This window comes from Ictidomys tridecemlineatus, chromosome 4 (assembly GCF_052094955.1).
Source record: "Ictidomys tridecemlineatus isolate mIctTri1 chromosome 4, mIctTri1.hap1, whole genome shotgun sequence".
NCBI lineage: Eukaryota > Metazoa > Chordata > Mammalia > Rodentia > Sciuridae > Ictidomys > Ictidomys tridecemlineatus.
The window spans coordinates 32,091,469-32,113,971 of record NC_135480.1 but is presented as its reverse complement, the minus strand read 5'-3'; the positions used below and the strand labels follow the sequence as shown (position 1 = coordinate 32,113,971).

The 22,503-nt window shown below is 41.9% G+C and overlaps 1 protein-coding gene across 3 annotated transcripts in view; it reads right to left on the bottom strand.

Annotated features, from left to right (window-relative positions):
• Positions 1–17,404, bottom strand: part of LOC101968734 (uncharacterized) — a 168,011-nt gene extending 150,607 nt beyond the window's left edge. For 2 of the 3 annotated variants that reach the window (XM_040284555.2, XM_040284554.2), the window contains exon 1: positions 17,149–17,404. The gene's annotated coding sequence lies outside the window, so the exon portion shown is untranslated. The remainder of the gene's footprint in view (positions 1–17,148) is intronic. The other variant, XM_005327444.5, reaches the window with a different exon arrangement.
• Positions 17,405–22,503: the final 5,099 nt, after the last annotated feature.

Sequence of the window (22,503 nt, the reverse complement as noted above, 5' to 3'; positions counted from 1 at the left end):
TGGGCCCAATTCTGCCTTGAACCCACATCAAATCAGGTCAGCCCACCTAGAACCTCACGTGTGACGTTTTCCAGATGCACCTCTGGAAGCGAAAAGTCAGTGCTTTAAACAGCACTCACCACCAAAGCTAAAAGAAAGACTTGAAATATATAGGGCTTTGAAGGAGAAAAGAAAAAAGAATGAAAGCCTAGACTGCCAAAAAAAGAAAATAAATTGGCATTGTTGTAAAATCGTGTTGCACAGCGAGAATACAAATATTATTCATGTTCAAGAGAGGGTTGACCTGAGATGTGATTTATAGGCACTTCAAATGCAGTACAGGAAGTAAACGGAAAAATTAGGGTGCAAGGTCACCGAGTAGGCAAGAGTCAACTTAAGGGTAAAGTTAAAAACTTGAGGAAGGGAACACGCAGTTCAACCCACCATATTAAATTAAGATCTGTCTTCACTTTGAAGTAATAGGAAAAGTCAAATATTAAGGTGGGTAGGCTACGAGAGGCGTTTTCAACTCAACATTCTGAGGGCATTTTCTTCTCAAAAATAGAATTCTTGTTATGGGGTGAAAAATGTCAATGCCAAAGGGATGCTTTCTAAGGAAAATAGGAAGTTTGATGTAAGCCACCGTGTTATCACTCAGTCATGTGAACACACTTCGGTGACAAGTCAAAGGACTTTAGAGGCACTGTCTTGAGCAAGAACAAGGAATCCAAAATGAGTTTTGTTTTAAGGGATGTGCTTTTTTTTTTTTTTAAATAGTCAAAATTGGTTTGGACTGTGCCCAAGCTTATCCATGGCCAGGAAGAGGCCACAGAAGCAGAAGGGACTCTGCTCTCTCCAGTCACCCTGCCCTTTGATCATTCTGTTTAAACCTGAATCCAGTTTGTAATTAAAAGTTGGCTTCTTTCTTTCTATTTTTTTTTCTTCTTATTCCCTCTCCAGATAATGTTGTGAATATTTCTCAAAAAACCACTAGAGGGCAGAGAGTTTTGACATTTTGAAATTAATAACAGCTAAATCAGCCCAGCTTCCTGGTCATTACCGGGAGCAATCACAATAAAGGCTGCCATGGAAATTCTAGGCAGCCTGTGACTGTCTGTGTCCCTTGTGCCTGAGTCCACATAAAGCAAAACAGTCCAGGCTCTGAAGAGCTCTGTACTCCTTTTCAAAGAAAGAAGCCAGGCTATGGCATCCAGGGACAATTGCCACCTGATAAAGGGCAGCCCAGAAGCAGTGCTCCATGAAGGGGACAATACAGAGTGAGGCTCTGAGACACCTAACCTGCCCCAGCACCTCCCTGCCTGGAGAATAGACCAGGGCAGGGCTTCCCCCGGGCGTAAGCATGATACTCTCCACTCAGGACAGAGGCTGCGTTCCCCCAGTGCCTCCCACCTGCATGCCCGAGGTACTCACCTAATAGGGTTTCATCTGGCTGCACAAATGTTGGGTGAAAAAAGAGGAAATCAGGAGCATCAGCTCTGCCTAAGTAGCCTCTTTTTCAGGCTTCATTTACAACTCTCACTGAGCTGTTGGGCTGGAGCCCTGAGAATGGGGATGGGCAGCCAGAGTCAGAGTTGGAAGCAGCATCTTTAGGGCTGCTGTGATGCTGGGAAGAAAAGGGGCCAGGAGAAACCAGCGTGGGCCACGCAGACTCAGTCCTGGGCTGCCATAGTCTATGGCTCCCAAAGAACAATCACCTGGTCTCTCAGAGGCGTTCTCATGCTGGAAGATAAGGGAATATGTTCTTGAGGCCCTGAGCCCTTTCACTGTCCCTGCCCCCAGCCTGGGCACCCGAGTACAAGGGCTACAGCTAATTACGAGTCATCATCATCTGTGGCTGTAAGGGTCCTCATGCACCCAAGTCTTCCAGGGTGTCTGTGGCAGAGAAATCTGACCTCAGCCAAGGGTGTGGGAAGGGACAGTAGGAATTTCCTCGTTTCTTTCAAACTTGAAACTTAGAATTCTAGGCCAGGTATCATTAAAACTTTCCTGGGGGAGGCCTCTGCTGAACTTCTCTAAGTCTTGGTTTCCTGAACCTGCTGAAAGGTAAGAATAGGATTGATCTACGGAATGTCCCAGTTTAGCCAGGCCTACCGTGAATGTGCTCAGAACACCTACATGAGCCTACAGCTGGACAAAACATCTAACACAAAGTGTATTTTATGATAAAGTGTTGAAGATCTCGTGTGATTTATTACCATACAGCACGCTGTAGAGTGTCACTCCTTCACCCTCGTGATTGTGCAGCTCCTTAGGAGCTTCAGCTCACTGCCACCACCCAGCATCATGATAGAGATCTTACCACCAATCAGTAGCCCTCGAAAAATACAAACTCAAAACCTGAAAGACAGTTTCTAAAACTGAATGTGCACGTCAACGTCTCACCATCATAAAGTTGTAAAGTCTGGGACTATCTGTGTTTTTCAGTCAGTCTCTTATCTGCAAACCTCCAGGGAGAAGAGCCCACTGTCTCCTGAGATAGCCTGATTTCCCTCCAAAGGCCGGGATCAAAAAAGGCTTGTGGTCTCCAGCAAGCAAGTCCATTCTGCCTGTCACCTCGCAATGACTCCAAACTCATCTTGTGACCTCATAAAAAGATGCTTAGCTTCTTCAACTGTCAAATAACAAAGCAGACTACAAAATCCCTAAATTCCCTTGGGGATCCCAGAGCCATCATGATTCAAAAGTATGTCTCGGATCACATCTGCCTCTTAAGCAGCTATGCCACGTAGCATAGCTGGTTCATCCTAATCTTAAACCCCCAGATCTGTTTCACAAGAGCTGCTTCTAAAGCAAGCCTTCCACACCCCTATCAGAATGCTTGCCCTTCAGAGAGAGCTTCATACTTTTCTTCCTGAAGGTTCCTGCTGGTTCTGAGCATCCTGAATCTGCATTCTGTCATCAATGGAAACTGCTTCTCTCCCAGTTTAAGTTATCTCTACACTGCAGGGGAAAGAGAGGTGTCCTGAGCTTTTAACATTCAATTTCTTTTCATGGCCAACTCACGAAAATAGGGAGGATTTCTCCATCAAAGCTAAGAACCAAGGATCAAGGGATAGAGCGCAGTGAAGGGCAGGAGACGGGAGTCCAGTTTTTCCATTTACAACGTGGTCTTGGCCATGGGACCTATAACCTCTCTTGGTCTCAGCTGCCTCTCCTGGGAAATGAAGGTAATAATAATGCCCACCTCATCATAATAAATACAGCCATTTTCCAGGAGTCCTCCCTACACACCAGGCACTATGCCAACAGCCTGGTAGCATGACCTCGTTCATCTTCGAGACATCTTCGTAAAGGATTCACTATTTTCATCTGTTGCAGACAAGGAAACTGAAGCCTCGAGAAGTTAAATTGCTCTTCCTAATCCATACAATAGGTCAGTTATGGGGCCGGGGTCAGAACCCCTCCCTCACCTGGCGGTGTCACTGTCAAGGTGAATGAGATCATGTGGACAAACATTAGCATAGAAGCTGGCATGTATGGTCAGTTACTATTTTTATTAAAGTCCAGATTAGTCTAATCAGGGCCTCTCTCCTTCCCATTGTTCACCTCTGACCACAAGCTCAGAACAAAACCCCAGCATGTGAGGAATTGAAAAGAAGATGGAGAAGGGCAGGAGATTGGAATTTCAAAGTGTCATGAAGAATCTTTTGTGGGTGGATGAGTGTGTTCATTTTCTTGATTATAGTAATGATTTCATGGGCATATGTGATTTGCAGGTTGTCAGAACATAATATTGAATACTTTAAAATATACCAATTGTTGTATGACGGTGATACCTAAAAAACAAACAAACAAACAAACATAAAAGCATGGAGTGGCACAGAGGGACTTGCACAGACTCAGGGACAGGCAGTTACCAGCTGTGTGACCTTGGGAACATTACTGTCTCTCAGCTTCAATTTCCTCCTTTATAGCCTAGGGGTAATACGAGTACCTCTAACATTAGTATCAAGAGTAAGTATAAAATTAAGAATTTGCATAAATGCCTAGAATAATATAAATAAAAAACATTACCCTTATGAAAGAGGTGCGTGGGCAATGTATTATCTCACTGAAGGCTAAACTAGGGCTCTGGGATTACCAGTAGGTTTCTATGAGTAATTCAGGGTGGGCTCTTCTGCTTTATAGACACTGTCTACCCCACCACCAGCCCATACACATGTGTGCACAAGCATGTGCGCTCACACACACACACACACATACACACACCCCTCAGAGCTTCTCCTCAGAGTAGAATGAACCTTGAAATCCCTCCATCCCTCGTTCTGATGTTTTCTACTTACATGGCCCCAGGCAACCCAGTCAGACTAAGAAAAACCACCTCAACAGGGAGGTCGTGACATTCAAAAGAGAAAATATGTGTAGAAAACAATGTAAAAGTTAAAAAGTACAATTATAGTGATCCTTTCAAAGCCCCAGTGAAAGGATATAACACAGGTGTTCCCTAAGTGACATGGCTTGGGAGGGCACCGAGATAAACAATTCTTAGAACGATCTGTCACTCATCGTAGTCTAACGGAAATCTGAGTTTAAGGACTGATGATCATATCCCTTCAGAGCTCCAAATTATACACCATCTCCCTCTTTGTCACCTCCAACAGGTATTAGCACCAAACCTGGTCTAACCCTGATTGGTGGCATTGTTTTCTTTGTTTTAGGCCAAGTACTGGATTAGTATCTGCCAAGATGGAATGAGTCCTGGCAGCCCCCTGTGCAGCAGCCACTGCTCACAGGATCATTTCTGGAATCTGAGGAGCTCAGCCCATGCAGATGACCTCAGCAGGCCAGGTCACCCTGTGGCAGTAAAGACGGAGGGGCCTATTGCCCAGGTTTCTAGAACTGGATAGACAACCACCAACACTCAAGTCTGATGACTAAAGTGGAGTTCAAGAGGGCCTTCAGAAAGGCCCACAGGAGTCCTGGGTTCATTTGAGAGCTCCTCCCAGGCTGTCCACATAATAAGCCAGGCAGTGGTCTCTGCAAGAGCCTTGCCTTTCAGAAGTCTCCACAGCAGATGGAGGCACACGGCTTTCAAGGAAAGCCTCTCACATCCGTCTGTGCTCATTATTGGCCCTCTTCTCCGAAATGCTATATGTTATCTTGAGCCTGTTTGTTTTCATCTGTCAGAGTGGTTTATTGTTAAGGAAATATGGTGTCAGCTGTCTCTTCCCCACCATCAAAGCTGCCACATTAAAGTTAATAGTGTTTGACTTGCAGAGATCTCTTACCGAGGTAACCCAAGAAGGCCCCTGCTGGCTGTTATTTTTCCGGCAGTCGAGGCACCAAATGGATGCAATAACTTCATCAATCTTTTCAGGAAGAAGAGAAGGGGGGGGGGAACCCTGCATGACTCTATGTAGAAGATGCTCAATAAAGGCCTCTTGGATTCATGAGGATAACTCAACCCTTCCATTTTAATAGGCTGCTTGAATGATCTCGATCCTGAACCTGCCACTCAGGGTCCTGTGGCTTGTCACTTCCCAAGTCTGAACTTCAGTTTACTGGTCTCAGAAATAAGGGAAATGTCTTTGGAGGATGTCCCTGCCACACGTCTTACAGTGACGACTGATGTGTAAAAGAAAATAAAAGCTAACTTTTTTCTGGCTAAAGCAAGAGAGAGAAGTCCCACCTTCTCAGCACCTCTACCTTCCTCCATAAGCCCACCACCTAAACCCCATTCTTCTCCCTCCCTTGGGGTCCTGAGCAAACTCTATGGGCAGCCACCCCACCCTTGACTTCCTAGAAGAGCATTTGAAATCTACTAGCCCAGATTCTGCTCAGAATCTGGATTCTATGTAAAGTAACCTGGGATCAAACCACATGTGCACCGATTTTAATCTGCATAATAATGGAAGAGTCTCTGCTCAGTGCCATACAAACTTGAAACAGTTAGGGCTTTGTTTTATTTTCTGTGTCTGAATCCTCTAATCACTACTCTCAACTATAAGTTGTCAAATATCCCTTCCAGACTCACGAGTGTATCTCAGGTGACTTCCATCACTCATTGCAAATTAGTTCAACACGTACCAATCTCAACTCAAATGTTTAAGTCTCATCACCTTCCTCCCCTGCAGAGCAGGCTGGAGCTGGAAGTGCAACTCTTTGGGACACATCCTTACTCGGTGGGCCACCCTCCTGGGTGGGAAAACTAGTTAGAACTCAAAGCCAGCAGAACTGCACAGTCCTGACATGGTACACTCCAGCACCCTTTCCACATCAGCCTGCACATGTGGGGACCAGAAAGGTAGAGGTGCTGGGCCCCTCTCTGTACCCTGCCATCCCTCTCCAGTTCTCTTCTCTGTTCTAGTAGGCCAAGGGACAGATTTGCATGCCCATTGACCAAGCCGATGTAGAGCAGAGAAACCAAAAACCCAGTTTTCCTTCCTTGCAAGCAAGGAGTAGTCCTCCCTTCATTCAATTTATCGGGAGAATCACCCCGCATACACACCCAAACTCATTCCATCTGAGAAAGGAGAAAAACATGAACACTGTTCCCCTAAAAGGCAACAGCCAAGAGGACGCTCCCCTCTTTCCTGTTCAAGTTGTCCTATGCTTTTGTAAATAACCTGTAGGATGAGAAGAGTCTGAGCCCAAAACGAGAGGGGTGGATCAGTGGTAAGGACAGAGAGGAGCTTTAACCGTTATTGGCTTTCTTCAAATGTTGCATTTACAACCAAGACTGTAGTGGTCAAATCCAATATCAAGAGAGGAAAAAATCCCACCAAACATCCTGTATTATATAAAAACTAGGATGTCTATTAAAATATATTGTATTTATACACATGGTCAAAGCTTGGATGGGTACCAGAACAGTACACCTGTGTAAAACTCTAAAGAATCCCAAACCACATGTTTATTTTTATTTTTGGTCCAAGTCTCTGAAGGAGAAAAATAATCTAGAGCAAAAGGAACTATTCATTCATTCAATCAGACATTCATTGCTGTCCATGTAACCTTTCTTTAGGGGCTAAATACTTGAGGGGGACAATTGTGAATGGTCCCTGGTCATTATTTAAAAAACCACAGAAATTCACAATGTTTTTACGTTACTTTTCAAGAAACTTCTGTACACAATGGCTCATTTGGATTTTCACAACCACCTCCTAAGTGGGTGAAGGTACATATAACCACTATTTAAGACTGAGAAAAAGAAATGTGTCAAGGTTGACTGACTTGCCTAGTGCTGAGATGAGTTGAGTGTGGGCCAATTCCTCATGCCAGGTTCTTTCTCTTTAACCAAACTGTTACCAAATGAATCTGTGACTTTCTTAGATTTTTCGAGGATCCTTTCGATTTCAATATTCTGTTCCCTTGTTTTCCAAAGTTTGCTTATCAGATCACTTGTAATGGTTTTGAAAATAGTCGCTTGTGCTAGTTTTATGTTCAAAAAAGATGGCTATCATGGACTCTCTGTATTATTTCAAAGTGAACTGAAGTCAGATTTAGACTTTTACATCAAAAGTCTGCAGCAGCCTCAATTTTTCAGTCAAACCATCCTTTGGTGTAGAAAATTATTTCACTACCCACATCATTTAAGCTATTCTGAAAACCACATTGAAGTTCTTTTTATTAATCTTTTTCCTGCTTCAAATCCTTCCATCAGGCATTTCTGTCAGGCTTCCTGAAGGGTCCCATATGCACACTTCCAACTCAGAAATGTGTTCTTTTTTGGTTCATTGGAATTCTTCAGAATATTTGGCACTGAAACATATTGGCTTTAATTAAAAGGCTATGATTTCTGTGAATTCCCATTAAGCCAGTGAAAGAAATCTGTATTAAAAAAAAAAAGTTAACACATTAAGATACAGTTGTACTGAAAAATGGCTCATGTTTTTAAAAACTACTTAAGCAGATGAAAATAAGCTGCCTGTTATAAAAATCTGCTCGTATTTAGTAAAATCCTTCTCTTCTAAGTAGAGGGGTTAGTTTAGTACATATGTGCTTAATTAGCCATGAAAACTCAACTAGACGTGAACCATGCAATCCAACCATCCGCCTGTTGATGTTAAAACATAGATCCTATTAACAGGAATGCAATTTAAACGGTTAAAAAGTGATAAAGTACATAACTCTGATCTGATAGAGTTTGAAATATGATACTGCTATATACTAATGACAAATCAGTTTTGAATTATGATTCCAGTAAAGCCTGAAATAACTCAAGCATGTTAATTAGTGATCCACAAACTCAGGAACTTACATGATGTGTTATATTCAGTCACACCTCTTCACCCATGAGCAGAAGCCATATTCTCTAACATTCAGAGAAAGGAAAAAAAAAAAAAGCCATACAAATTCTCTTGAATTCCAGGTCCTACATGCCCTAGAAATACCTGACATAGCTTTATCCATTCAGCTTAATTATCTTTAAAATGCATTATAATTCAACGCAGTTTCTCCAAGAACAATATTTAAGAGGACCCATAAAATAGAGAGAAGTTTACTAGTTACCAAGAAATATACAAAGAAATCTCATTAAATCACTTCTCTTTACATCAGTGGCCCTCAAATGTGGACACACCCACATGGGCAAGGTAAAGCCAGAGATCACAAAGAACTGGGAAGAAAATGCCATTATTACTAGCTTGATTAGAGACAAATGCAAGTTTATGTACTTAGCTTTTTATTATAAAATAGCACCTAACCATTCTCGGAATAGGCTTGTGCCCATCAAGAAGATGTTGATGAACAGCAGACCTTGCTTTGACAATCATTGCTCTCCGTACTTACTACATTAAAGGCAGGATTTCTTTTAGAAGCATTTATAAATCAGGTTTTAAAATTCATTATTTTGGAAGGCACACTACATTCCACTCATCTCAATGAGCTGTGTCATCTTTTTAAATAACCACAAAACAGCATGCTGCAACTTCCTTAATCAGGCAAGTGCCAGTTATCTCCCACCCTTGGAATCAGTTCTTCAGGCCTAGTCCAAATTCTGTTTGCTCCTGTTCAGCAAAGTCCTTTTGGTTGTATATTCATTAGAAAAACGTAAAGAAAACATATTGTGACACCACTCTCCAAATAGCATGTCACCACTGCAAATTTAAGAGAACAGATGGGATTAGTGTGCCCTACCATAGGACCTGGTCTTTTGCAAAATGACAAGATCATTGGCTGAACAGTGAGGTCTAGCCAGTGTTCTTAAAATAATTATTTTCTTGGAAGTGGGGGAAGCAGCATATGAACATTGAAGAAATCCTCTCTTCAGCTCACATAAAACAAGCCTGTTAGGTATACAGACCTCCATTCAAAGTACACCAAATGTCACTGTGACTTGACAAGAACAATAAAACTAAGAAAATCAAGAAAGAGATCCTGTCATTGCTGGCTGGCTTCCTAACCAAGTCCATAACCTGCCCATATCTTATGCCCCTACTCATAACTGCATTATATCCTGCTGGGACCATTGCAATAGTCTGGTCTCTCTACCCTGAGGCTCTCTTCTTTCATGCTGCTAAACAGTTAGTCTTCTAAACATCCAGCTCCAATCAAATTACTTCCCATCAAAAAGCTAGAATCATTGGTCCTTAAGTTCACACTGTTTAGCCTGAGATTTAAGGCCAAGCCTAACTTTTGGTGTCACTTTGCATTTCACCTAAGCAAGGTCCACTCTTTTCTGTACAGATTCCCATACTTTTGCCCTTGTAGACAGTTTTCTACCTGGAGAACCACCCCCTCCATTCTATCTCTTCATCAGCCCTCTAGGTCCAAACCTACTTATACTTAAAGGCCTAGCTGAGAGAAAATCCATGAAAAATGCAAAGAGCAGTTGCTGATCATCAGCAACAAACGTTGTCTGCTATCCTCATGGCTGCCACTGCCATGTGTCATTTAAGTCTTTAATCTTCAGGGATAAGCTCTGTGCCTATGGGATTTTAACTGTAGCTGTCTTGTGACACTGATTACTTCCTATTTTATTTCAAAGTTATTTGATTATATGTTTCATCTTCCCTTATATATAATGATCTCCTAGAAAACCTCTTATATCATTCACCTTTATATTCTCCATGTCAAGGGTACAAGGCCTACACAAATAATTAAAGGAAAACATTAAGTTCTGCATCAAACCACAAGAGGGCACAGTTGAGCTACTCTTACTGTAATCAGCCTGCAATTAGCAATAAAGGATTCAGATCTGAGAGGCTTCTGGCCCTGGAAAGTGTATCTGTAAACTTGTTTAAAGTAAATATGTACGCATTATATATGATCACAAATGTATTCACATTAACATGAAAATATGGCTCTAAAATAGTGACTTTTGAAGTAGTAAAATAAGATACATGGTTCAATTTTGCTAAAATATCTATTCTTAAATTATCATAGAAAAAAGTGCACAAAAATGTTATCCATTGTTATCTCTTGGGAATGGCATATGTTATCTCTTGGGTGTGGAATATGGATTATTTTCCTTCAATTTTGTATCTTTCTGTATTTTATATAACCAAAAAATATTAACTGTATAATCAGAAAAATAAAGCTACTTACTTTTTTAAAAATCCCTGAGTATCTACTTGATTCTTTTTTGCATCTCATCCCCAATCCCATGTCTGATGTATTTAAAAGTAAATACAATATTTTGGGTATTTTCTGACAGATTAAAGTAGAGGTTCCCAAACTCTCTTGGTACACAATGTTTTCAGTGTCTCAATAATTTTTTGGTACCCATGGAGTGAGTAAAAGAAACATCTAACAGTTCCATTTGTTAAGTACTGAATTTGAAAAACAAAAAGTCTTTGTGTCCTCAAAATCCAGTAACCACTTGAAAAATTAAATATAAGTTTTTAACATATATTTTATTCCACTCCTAACTAATCACAAATCGCAATTATTTAACGGAATATATGCACTTATTGGGCACGGTGGAATCAGTTTGTAACCTGCTCCCCTCATTTCCTGTTCCATGTTGATTTTCATGAGGTACTCAACTTTTATCATGGCAACCCCTGAAAAACCAGCTTCACAAAGATACAACACCATGAAAATGAATGTAGCACATCATCCCAACGGGGACACTATGAACTAACTCAAGCTAGTAACTCATGGGGTAACCCATATGAAGACGTCAAATATAGCTGTCTTTTCCCAAAATTTTTAAATATCTCATAGCACTCCTGTGACTACTGCAATGCCCCGAGGTGCCTCCATGCACAGTTTGGGAACATGTGGATTCAAATGATAAAGCTTGTGCCCTGTAAGGCTGGAAAAAGGGAAATAAAATTTATCAACTGGCTACTTTTCAGCTAGCCTTGAAATTATTTCACATCTACTAGCTCAGTCAAAACTATGTTGCTCTCCATGAACCAAATTATTCTTTCAAAGAAAAGAAGGATGGATGGGAAGTGGGCTGAGATAAGGACTCTTGATGGTTTTCACACCTCCTTCTGTTCCCCTAAAACCCCCTTTAATCTGTTCTTTCCAACTCCAAACAAAGAACCAGTAGCAGCCCCCAACCTAGCATGTTCCTGAGAAATAGCCAAATTCCTTCTTTGTGGAATCCAGGATTGGTATCCCAACCAACCTGCTGATTTTCCACCTCTGGACCCAAACCTGAGAGACCCTGCCAAGACCTAGGAAGCATGGAGGGCCCCAACACTGAACTGCAAACCCTTAAGACAGCCCTTTCCCCTTCTATAATTGAAAGGGATTTCTCCTCCCACAAGACTCCCAATCAAGTACACAACTACTGCTACTCAGTCCACTTAAAACTGGAATTAGAAAGGTTGGGGTTTGTTGGGTTTTGTAATTTGTTTTTTTTTTTTTTTCCTCTGAAGTCTGACGGGCCCAATTACACACTGATTTAGCAAAATGGTGATTTTCTACTATCAATTCAAATGTCATTGAAACAAATCCAAAAGGACTCTCCAACTTGTGTAAAGGAAGCTCCAAGAAAGGCTACTTAATGAACTTGAGATCTCAGGGAGGTAGAAGCAACCCAAGTGTCCATGGAGAGAAGAATGGGTAAACAACCTGTGGTATATCCATACAATGGAATATGATTCAGCCTTTGAAAGGAAGAAAATTCTGACACGTTACAATATGGCGAATCTTGAAGACACTGTGCTAAGTGAAATAAGCCAGGCACAACAGGAAACATATTGTATGATTCTACTTATATGAGATATCTAGGCTAGTCAGATTCATACAGAGAAAGAATGGTGGTTGACAGGAACCAGAGGGAGAAGGTGAAGGGGACTTACTGTTTAACTGGTCTGGAATGTCAGTTTTGCAAAACGAAAGGAGTCCTGGAGTTGGATCTGGTGATGGGGACACATCAACATAATCATACTCAATGTCACTGTGCACACACCTAAAAATGGCTTAAATGGCAAGTTTTATGTATTTTTGCCAGGTGTTTATCAAAGATCACAAGGATGCCTTTCTGATAAGAGCAGGCATTAATGTAAGTGAAATCATGTCATTAAGTGTCACGTGGAGAGCTTGCATAGTCCCAGAGATGAGTCCATTTGGATGATCTAGAGTTAAGTAATATACATGGTGTTTCCTAACAGAAGGACCAGGATCTAAAGGAAACAGCATCCAAACAAGAGCAGCAATGGAGCTCCAGCAACAGAAACAGGACCTCCACCTCTTCCGGGCCTTGGAAAGAGGCGCACAGTATCCTCAGGTAGAAACAAGTCTCGGTCACACTCCACCCTGCAGACCCAAGTACGCAATTCTCACTCATATTCCTTTCAACCTTGATAAGCCCCATCAATCCAAGGCACCATGAAATGGGGCCTAGAGCAGCTGCTGGAAGACATGGACAGAGGCAAACTAATCTGGTCCCAAACTAAGTGTCCTTGGCTTAGGTCTTCCTAGCACGTCTTTCTGGACTACAGTGTAGAACTGATGTTGCTTAAGATGACAACCTGCAGATGCAAAGGACTCCGCTTTCTCTTTACTTGTAGACTTGGTCTGTGGATACATTTCCAAAGTCAGAACTGAGAAATGCCTGCGGAGGAATGAACTAGGGCTTCTACAGTCACCTGGGAAGTGCATTCTCTCCAAAGGCTCAGAAAAGTCCTGCAGCACAGAAACCGGAATCCCAACTTTCTCAGCTTCACATCCAGTGGTGTGAAGTTGGTATGTGCCAACTTTTTTTGTTGGTATGTATCTATTTTTCTGTTGGCATGTGCCTAGCTCCTCTGCTTCTTGATGTCTATGTTTTTTTAAAAAAGACTGTTTTTCTATTTTTCAGTTGTAGATAGACACAATATCGTTCATTTTACCCATTTTTATGTGGTGCTAAGGATTGAACCCAGTGACTCACACATGCTAGGCAAATGCTCTACCACTGAGCCACAACCCCAGCCCCTTGTTTGTCTATTTTTTTTTAATATTTTTTTAGTTGTAGATAGACAGAATATCTTTATTTTCATTTTATTTTATTTTTATGTGGTGCTGAGGATTGAACCCGTTGCCTCACTCATGCTAGGCAATGCTCTACCACTGAGCCACAATCCAAGCCCTTGCTGTCAATTCTTTTCAGTACCACCCAATCTTGAAATCTTAAGAGTTTTGTTGTTGTTTTGTTGTTGTTGTTGTTTCTCCCTCTCTCAACGCATTTTGCCAGTTAGCAAGACTGTGAATTCAGCCCTTTTTAAAATCTTATTTAGAAACAGGCTCACATTGGGTTGCTTAGGGCCTTACTAAGTTGCTGAGGCTGGATTTGAACTCATGATTCTCCTGCCTCAGCCTCCTGAGCCACTGGTATTACAGGTATGCACCACGCACCAAACTCAAATGCTAATTCATAAAATGATTGAGCTTTTTTTTTTTTAATTCCTCAGGAATCACATGATTCTTCATAAAATCAGCTTTGATTAGTGTCAAGGGTTTCAATACAGTTGGTTGTTTATTAATGTCACGAAAGTATTATAGCCTTGAATATCAACCTGCCTTGTCTCTGTAGTTTATGTGAGGATTTAACACAATGCTTTATAAATAAGAATCATTCCATACATATCTGTTGAATTAAGAAATAACATTTAGCCTTGTGTATACACCATCAAATGCCCAAACTTCAATGATATTCTCATGACAGTGATAGTCAATTTTCTCTTTCTTGCACCCCAGATCCTTTTTACTAATGATTTTTGTCTTATACACAGATTTTAACATGTACACATAGGTGGCACCTCATTTTATATACATTTATTTTAAATTAAACTGTATAGTATTTCTTATTATTAAGTGAACTACTGAGAATAGTAGGCTGTTTTGATAAATATAAAATATAAAGTAGAGGGTTGGGAGTGGAATTTGCAGCCACTCTTATATTGTAAATTTATTATTTCTGACATGGTTTCATACAACAGAGAAAAATCCTAATTCACAGAGAAACATCAGAAGTATGCATTTTATGTTGTACATTGGCAAGGCAATGAATTTCAGAGCAGGTACCAGGGATGGAACTCAGGGGTACTTGACCACTGAATCATATCTCCAGCCCTATTTTGTATTTTATTTGGAGACAGGGTCTCACTGAGTTGCTTAGTGCCTTGCTTTTGCTGAGGCTGGCTTTGAACTCATGATCTTCCTGCTCAGCCTCCCAAGCTGCTGGAATTACAGACATGTGCCAACATGCATGGCTCATTTATTTTAAGCTCAAATACAACAAGTTATACCAGTGATACCTAAGAAATGCCATTAGTAGAAATTAAAAACACAGGTTCTGATTTGAATCCTGGCTCCACTATTTGACAGCACAGATCTTCAGCAAGTTATCCAGCCTCAGTTTCTTCATCTGTGAATTGGAAGTGATAATAGTGCTTCCCTGATAAGGTAGAAGAACAAGATTGGTGGCATAAGTGATTGACTCAGTGATCTCCATTCTACCAAAATGCTGTCTATAATGCATAGGAGAGAACATTCATTCACTACCATCCATGCAGACTCTGACCATGGAGCCTTTGAGAACTAGCCCTGTGTGGCCTTGAAGAAAGACAAACAGGACACTTCACTCCAGTATTGTTCTGAGGTCCTCAACAACCATCAACTCCCAAGGAACCACAGGAAAATTCAAAACTTTTCTGTCTCCACCCCAGGCTCTTCCTCACCGAGGCTTCCTCTGAGACATGGCTCTAAGGAACCACACAGGAGTCCACGGGAATCCATGGCCTTGCCTGCAAGCAGTCCAGAGAGCAGTCTGGTGGAAAGCCCTCGACTTGAGCAGCCTGTCACTCCCATAATTATTCCCTGTCCTTGGAGGCCAACATAAACAGAGCATCTTTCTCAAGCAGCTCCCACAATGCACAAACCTTAGAACTTCACACAGGCAGCCAAGCCCTAGAGGGTGCTAAAGGGTCAGAGGGTTTGTGTGGCCAGCAGTCCAGTCCCCAAGGGACAGTCCCAGTTGCTTTCTAGTTCACAATCCCCATCCAACAGATATTGCCTGCGCTCCAACTGTCTCTACGGCCTAATTCCTGGAACTGGCCTGGACGCTGTGGGTAGGACTCTAAGATGGGCCACCAGATCAGAGAGCAATCTCATGCCCAAGGCACTCTGGGAAAAGGCAGGAGGTGGGGCATGGGGGAACTAAAGATGGTTCCTCAAGGGTCACATTTGATTTTGTGAACTTTATTATTATTATTTTAGTGTTTACTGAAATGCTAGTCCTGGTAGACACTGGCAGTGTGGAAGAGCTGGTATGGTTCTAGAAAACAATAGCAAGAAAAACAGCAAGACCCCTATTCTCCTGGAGCTTATGTTTTCGAGGGGATGGGACAATGGCAATAATTAAACCAAGGTTATCTCCAATCACAGCTGGTGCTTTGAAGAAAATAAAACAATGTAATTGCATAGATGTCAGGGAAGTTGACATTTGAGCTGAGATCTGAATATGGAGGAGGAAGCAATTCAAAGGCAAGGGAAAAGCATTCTAGACAAAAGGGAACAGAAGCACAAGACCCTGAGATCTCAGCTTAAACGCTGATTAAGGGTTTAAAAAAGTTTTCATGAAAACTTCATGTCCTCAAAATTCTAGTACAAGGTAGAGTAAGAGTAATTTTTTTTTTTTAAGATTGTAAAGATCAAAGGGCTACATTGGAAAGAAATTTCCCCTTGGCTTTAAACAAAGATGCAATAAGAGTGTGCGTGAATATATATTTACATGTCTCATAAGGGTCTTTTTAGAAAGCCTTTCATGTCTTTTATCCTTTAAACTTTTATAATATAGGTTGAAAGCCTGATACAATCTTAAACTTCCAGTTCATGTATTGAGATCTTTTCCTTAGAACTAATGAACACTTCCCCTGTGGGGTGTAATTTACCTCCCTTGTTCCAGAATGAGAATGTGGTGTACTTCTAATTGCAACTATGTAAAAATATGTGTGCCCATGGATTAAGGAGGTGGGAGTATAGGAAGGAGCCGCAGTTGTTTTTCTATATTCCTTTTTGTGTGTGTGTGATTAAAACTGGGAAGAAAAGAATACATTGTGCACAACTGTGCAGTCTCCTTGTCCCCGATTTTAATAAATGTGTTTTTAACTGCTATTTATATCCCATTTCTAACATCACTACAACCTACATCCTCTCCAGGCTACAATTAAACTTGAAAAGTGCACGAGGCTTTACAAGCCTTTGTACAGGGAATGCGTCTGCGCACGTACGGCCCACGTGCACCTTCTTTCTCTCTATGGACACAAGTTCTTGGGGATCCTTCAGGCCCCTGGCCATATTTCTCCCCAGGCTCTTATTAAAACCAGGTGCACGGAAGGCGGGCCTTTCTCGGGACAGAAAAACCTCCTGTTGACCCAAAGCTCCCCCTTCCGGTGTGTTTTCTAGAGGCAAAGGAGAAAGTGGGCAGCTGCCCAGGCCCAGGCTGTGTAAGGCCTAAAAGGGCACCAAGCGAGAATGGGGACAAGGGACACTTCCGCCCTCTGTCATGCAGGAGCGGTGTCCACGCACACTGCGCGACCTCCCACCACCACCACCTCCGCCCCAAGACCACTCTTTCCAGATCCGAAAGTGGGGAGGGCTGGGGAAGCCGCAAGGTCGCCGCCATCTGAACTTGAAACCTGGCGGCTCTGACACTGCAGCCTGCGCCCCAGGCACGTGGGGTCCCGGTAGGAGCCCCGATTTCTGGCCATCGCCCCGCGGGCTGGTGCCGGGTTCCAGAAAGCCTGGGGGCCCGGCAGCGCTTACCCTCAGCGGCCCAAGTCGCTCGCGCCTCCGGGGACAGGGCGGGCCGGTAGGGTCAGGTCGCGAGTGACATGGCGTTCCTGGCAGCCCCGCGCTCCGCGCTGCCGAGGCTCCCCGTCCGTCGCGCGCCCCCAACTCGGATCTCGGGAGCTGGGCGGGGGCGCCTGGCTCAGAGCCCTGGGAGCTTCGTTATCCGCGACCTTTGATCCCGGAGAGCAGCACTCCTCTCTGCAACCGGTGGCCTGAAGGGGGCAGAAGTGGGAGGTAGTTGGACTATTTTGCAGCAAGGATGGCGCCCCCTGAATTCATGACAGCTGAAAGAGCACTCCCCCCACCCCACACCCCCATGGGCTGAACCCGAACTCTCTAGGTTGAGGGCTCTGCCTATGTGTTTGGGTCAAAGATTTGAGTATTTGTGTCTTTAATTGGACTCCAGAATTAGTCAAAGTAGGGAAAAGGGCATCAGAAGGAGGAGTGTTAGGGGGCAGAAAGTTAGGGCATCAGGGCTCACAGAGGAACCGGGATCCCACAAAAATATGCTTCTAAATGCTAAGTGTCCGGTTCCTGTTCCTTGAGCCAAAGAGCAGAGCCAGCCTGTTTTCCCATTTTCCCTAATTACAGATTTTAAAAGCCCATCCCCAGGCTTTTCATAGCCTTCAGCCTGACAGCCCCTGCTTTCTAAAAGGGTTACATGAAATTTACCCCAAGGAAAGAGACCAGAAAGGATGTCCCAGAAGTTTGTGGGTCACAGAGCCCATCTTCTGGGCTTGGTGCCCTGCTTGATAATTAAAAGCTGTTCTCAGGCCAGAGGTTGTGGCTCCTGCTTGGAATCCCAGCCACTGGGGAGGCTGAGGCAGGAGAATTGCAAGTTTGAAGACAGCCTGGAAACTTAGGGAGACCTTGTCTCACAAAACAAAACAAACCACCAACAAAAAGACCTTTCAGCCTTAACCCTGCTACCCACGGACAGGTAACCAGGGAATTCTAGAGAAATTACCAGTGAATTCAAGGAATCTTGGTAGTAATTTTTAGCAAAACACCCTCTGAACTAATTTCCCAAGTTGTGGTCCAGGGCCTCTGACATCAGATTTCTGGGGAGTCCTTGGTATAGATTTAGAATTTAAGGCCTGGACTATAGCAGAGAAGTTAGACTAAGCAGATTGAGACCCAGAAATTCGCGTTTTAACAAGCTTGCCTTGTGAGATGTCACTATAATAAGTTTCAGAATTATTAGACTTGGCCCTTTATTTGACTTTGCTGAAATGGTGCTTGTTTTTCCATCTGGAGCCTTCCCTCAAAACTCAGTACTGTAAGGACAGTCTTTTAAAAAAAAAAAAAGTGCGCTAAGAAGTTTGGTTTCCAAACAAATGTGCCTTATTTCAAAGTATTGTGAATTTTTTAAAAGACATTATGCCAAAACATTTCTTCCTACTGTATAATACTCTAAGCACATCATGATTGTAAATTCAGTGGATTATGCTGTGTGCTTTCTATTAATCTTGGGCTATTTGTCACTGAGCCAGACATCCCCTGCCCTGTGGATTTTTCTTCCACTACTTCCCTCAGGCCTTGATCAGCACAGCTTTCCTTGGGTAAAATGCAAGCTGAGTCTGTACATGGTGGCTTCCAAACTGAACTGCACCACAGAAGAATATGTGGAGTTTTTAAAATGATTTCCAAAACCACACAGAATCACAGGACTCCCAAAAGTATGTTTGCAGAAATTTTATTTCATAGAGCATCTCACAGGATTAGTGAGCTGTCACAAGTATCATTAGTAACAGCACTGAATTGGGGGCTTGGGATATAGCTCAGTTGGCAGAGTGCTTGTCTTGCATGTACTAAGGCCCTGGGTTCAATCTCCAGCATCACACACACACACACACACACACACACACACACACACACACACACACAAAGTAACTGTGAATTGTAGTTGAGGAAATAAAGATGTAAACAGAAATTTTGCAACAAAGATGTTCAATGCACTGTTGCTTATAAAGAATTTGGAAATAACCCAAATTTATCCAGTTGTAAAAAGTTGGTCCAATAAATTATAACATTTATATTGAAATAGGGATACTATATTTCAGAGACTTTTTTCTTACTTTCTTTTTGATAGGGGAGATTGAACCCAGGGATACTTAACCACTGAGCTACATGCCCAGTCCTTTTTAAAACTTTTGAGCCAGTGTCTGGAAGTTGCTTAGGGCCTTGCTAAATTCCTGAGACCGGCTTTGAACTTGCCATCCTCCTGCCTCAGCCTCTGAAGTCACTGGAATTACAGGCATAGGCCACCACTTCTGGCCAGAGACTATTTTTTATTAACATGGAAAAATGTATTCAACGAATAAAGGGGAAAATGTAATGTGGAATATGGACAAAAGCTCCTTTTTTGTTAAAAATAGAAGAGAAAGAAGAAGGAGGAGGAGGAGGAGGAGAATTATTATTATTATTATTATTATTATTATTATTATTATTATTCTCCTCCACTGTTGATAGTTCCACTGGAAAGAACCTCAATTTGCACAGCAGAACTAGAAATAGCTACAGCAGGATGACTATTAAGGCCGCATTAATCATTATAGCTGAGTGACTTCCTCACCCCAGAAAAACACTCCAGGTTTAGTCTCAGGAGAAGTAAGTGCATTAAAACCAGGAGGGTTAAATGACAATTTACATGCTGCCCAAGCCCTCTTCTCCAGCAGGCTGACATCCTGACACACATCTCCAGAGAAGAGATTGCAAGATTCTTCTCTGGTGAATCTGACTGCCAAAGAGAAAAGACAAAGGTATAGACGTGAGGGGCTCCTGTCACCCTGTGCCAAAACCTATAATTGACAAGCCCTATCCATGTACACGGTGCTTCCAATCAGCTTTTTTTCTTTTTCTGCCCCATCTAGCCAAGAATGGCCAGATGTTAGAAGAAAGATTCTATTATTAAAGATGGATGTAAAAGTAAACAGAAAAAAAAGCAATATGGAGGGAACAAGGATATGAAGGAAAAGAAAAACAAATTTTTGACTTGTTTTTCCCCCATTGGAATTCTCAAAGATAGAAGATAGACACCCAAGAACAGGCTATTGTTTTTTGTTTGTTTGTTTGTTTGTTTGTTTTTAAGTAAATGAGAACAAGGCAGAGCTCTTGGGCATTAAGTATATGGCAAAATCCTAAGGATAAAACATGTAGACAAAAATATACGAAAATAAAGGACACAGTGGGGCATGGTAGTATATACCTGTAAATCTCAGCTACTCCAAAAGAAAAAAAGGGAAGGGACAGGAAGGGACACAGCAGCACTAGAAGTTGGAAAGTGATAGAGCTAAGACTTAGGGAAGCCTTGAACTATGTGCCATGCACTGTTTTAAGTGCCTTATAACTCGTTTACACAACAACCAGTGAAATAGGTACTACTATTAATCTGCATTTCACAGAAGACAAATCTTGAGTTCCAAAGGGGCAAAGCATCTTGCCCAATACAACACACATAGCAAATGGCAGAGCTGAGCTTTGAACCAGGCAATGAAGCTGCAGATCCAGGATCCCTACTGGGACATCATACTGAACGAGCACCTTCAAAACTAAAATACACCCAACTCAGAATTATGTACGTAGGCAAGTTATTCATAAGTGAGAAGGTAAATAGAGTATTTTTAGATATGCATGTTTCAAAAACTATACAGTAGCCCCCTATCGGTGGTTTTGCTTTCCATGGTTTCAGCTGCCCATGATCAACCAGGGTTTGAAATTATTTTGTGGAAAATTCCAGAAACAAACTATTCATAAGTTTTAAATTGTCTACCACCCCAAATAGCTTGATGAGATCTCATCACATACTGCTCTGTCCTACCTGGAAAGCGAATCATCCCTTTCTCCAGCGTGTCCATCTGCAATCCTCCAGTTAGTCACCTAGTAGCCATCTTGGTTATTGGGTCAACTGCTGCAATATCACAGTGCTTGTGTTCAAGTAACATGTATTTTACTTATAATGGCCCAAATTGCAAGAGCAGTGATACAAAGGATGAGTAGGTCAAAAAACATGAAGGACAGATTAACTCTGGTACTATGTGGCAACATTGCAGGACATATAAGAAAAAATATTGTATTGCATATATAGGGTTCAGTACCACCCATGGTTTCAGGCATCTGCGGAGGGTCTCGGTCGGTCCCCTGTTCCAAGTGTACTTCTCATACACCCTTTCTTAAAAAGGCACTAGAGAATGGACAAATTCTTTGTTTCCACTTATATGATGTACCCAGAATAGTTAAATATATAGAGACAGAAGAATAATGGTTACCAAGACACGTAGAATGGAGAATCGTGCTGTAATGGGCAGGGAGTTTCCATTGGGGATGATGAAAAGGTTTTCAAAAAGAATATTGGTGACTTTTGCAGAATAATGTTGAATGTACAATGTCACTGAAATGCACACTTATCAGTGAGTAAAATGGTAAAATTTGTGCCATGTATATTTAACCAAAGGGGAAAAGAAGCTACCACAGGAGAAGGAACTCCACCAAAATGATAAAGGGAATCAAGAAAGAGTAACCTTGGGATTCAGCAAGCAAGAAACTCAACTCAAGAACAAAGCAAAATAACCTTCAGGATAGTAGTGAAAGGAGCCCAGGACAGAAGCCATGTAGCACCATCAGAGAACAATCCTCTCTAGACAGAAGCAGATCAGGAGTGTCAGGGAGCTATGTCTTCAAAAACAGGAAATTGATAGAAAACACAATATCACTGAGCCATTAAACCAACTGAAATAGTCTGCCTTCACATTTCATGTTAAGTGAGAGTAATAAATTCCTTCATTTCTACCATTGGGCATTGAGAGGATATGTAACCAACTGGAAGAGAACCTGAGGTTGAGTTAATAATTACACAGAAACCTAAGCAAATAAAGAAAATATGAGATTATCATTCCTGAGAAGTATTAGAGTTGTGATAGTAACAGTAATGTTTGATCCCACATGGCTTGACAGTGAATTATATATATCTAGTCATATTAATGTGGGCACTAAATATTGATCCAAATTTATAATTTTAAAAAAATAAGGTATGAGCAGTAAGTACTGGGGGGAACAGGTGAAGACAACACTGAAATGTTATGTCCCTTAAGGGAAATTAGTACATAAAACCTAAGAGGAAAACCAAGAAGTGGCTTAGACGTATATGTTAAATACCAAAACTAACCAGACTTAAAAAGCAGTTGCCTCCAAGAAGCAGGAAATTGAGTAGGCGGCTCTCAAACAGCTATTTGCTGTGATAAACCCTGTAGAACTATTTGACTCTTGAAACCCTATGGGGATGTATACATTTGGTAAAAAAATCAAAACTAATTTTTAGAGAAAGAAAAC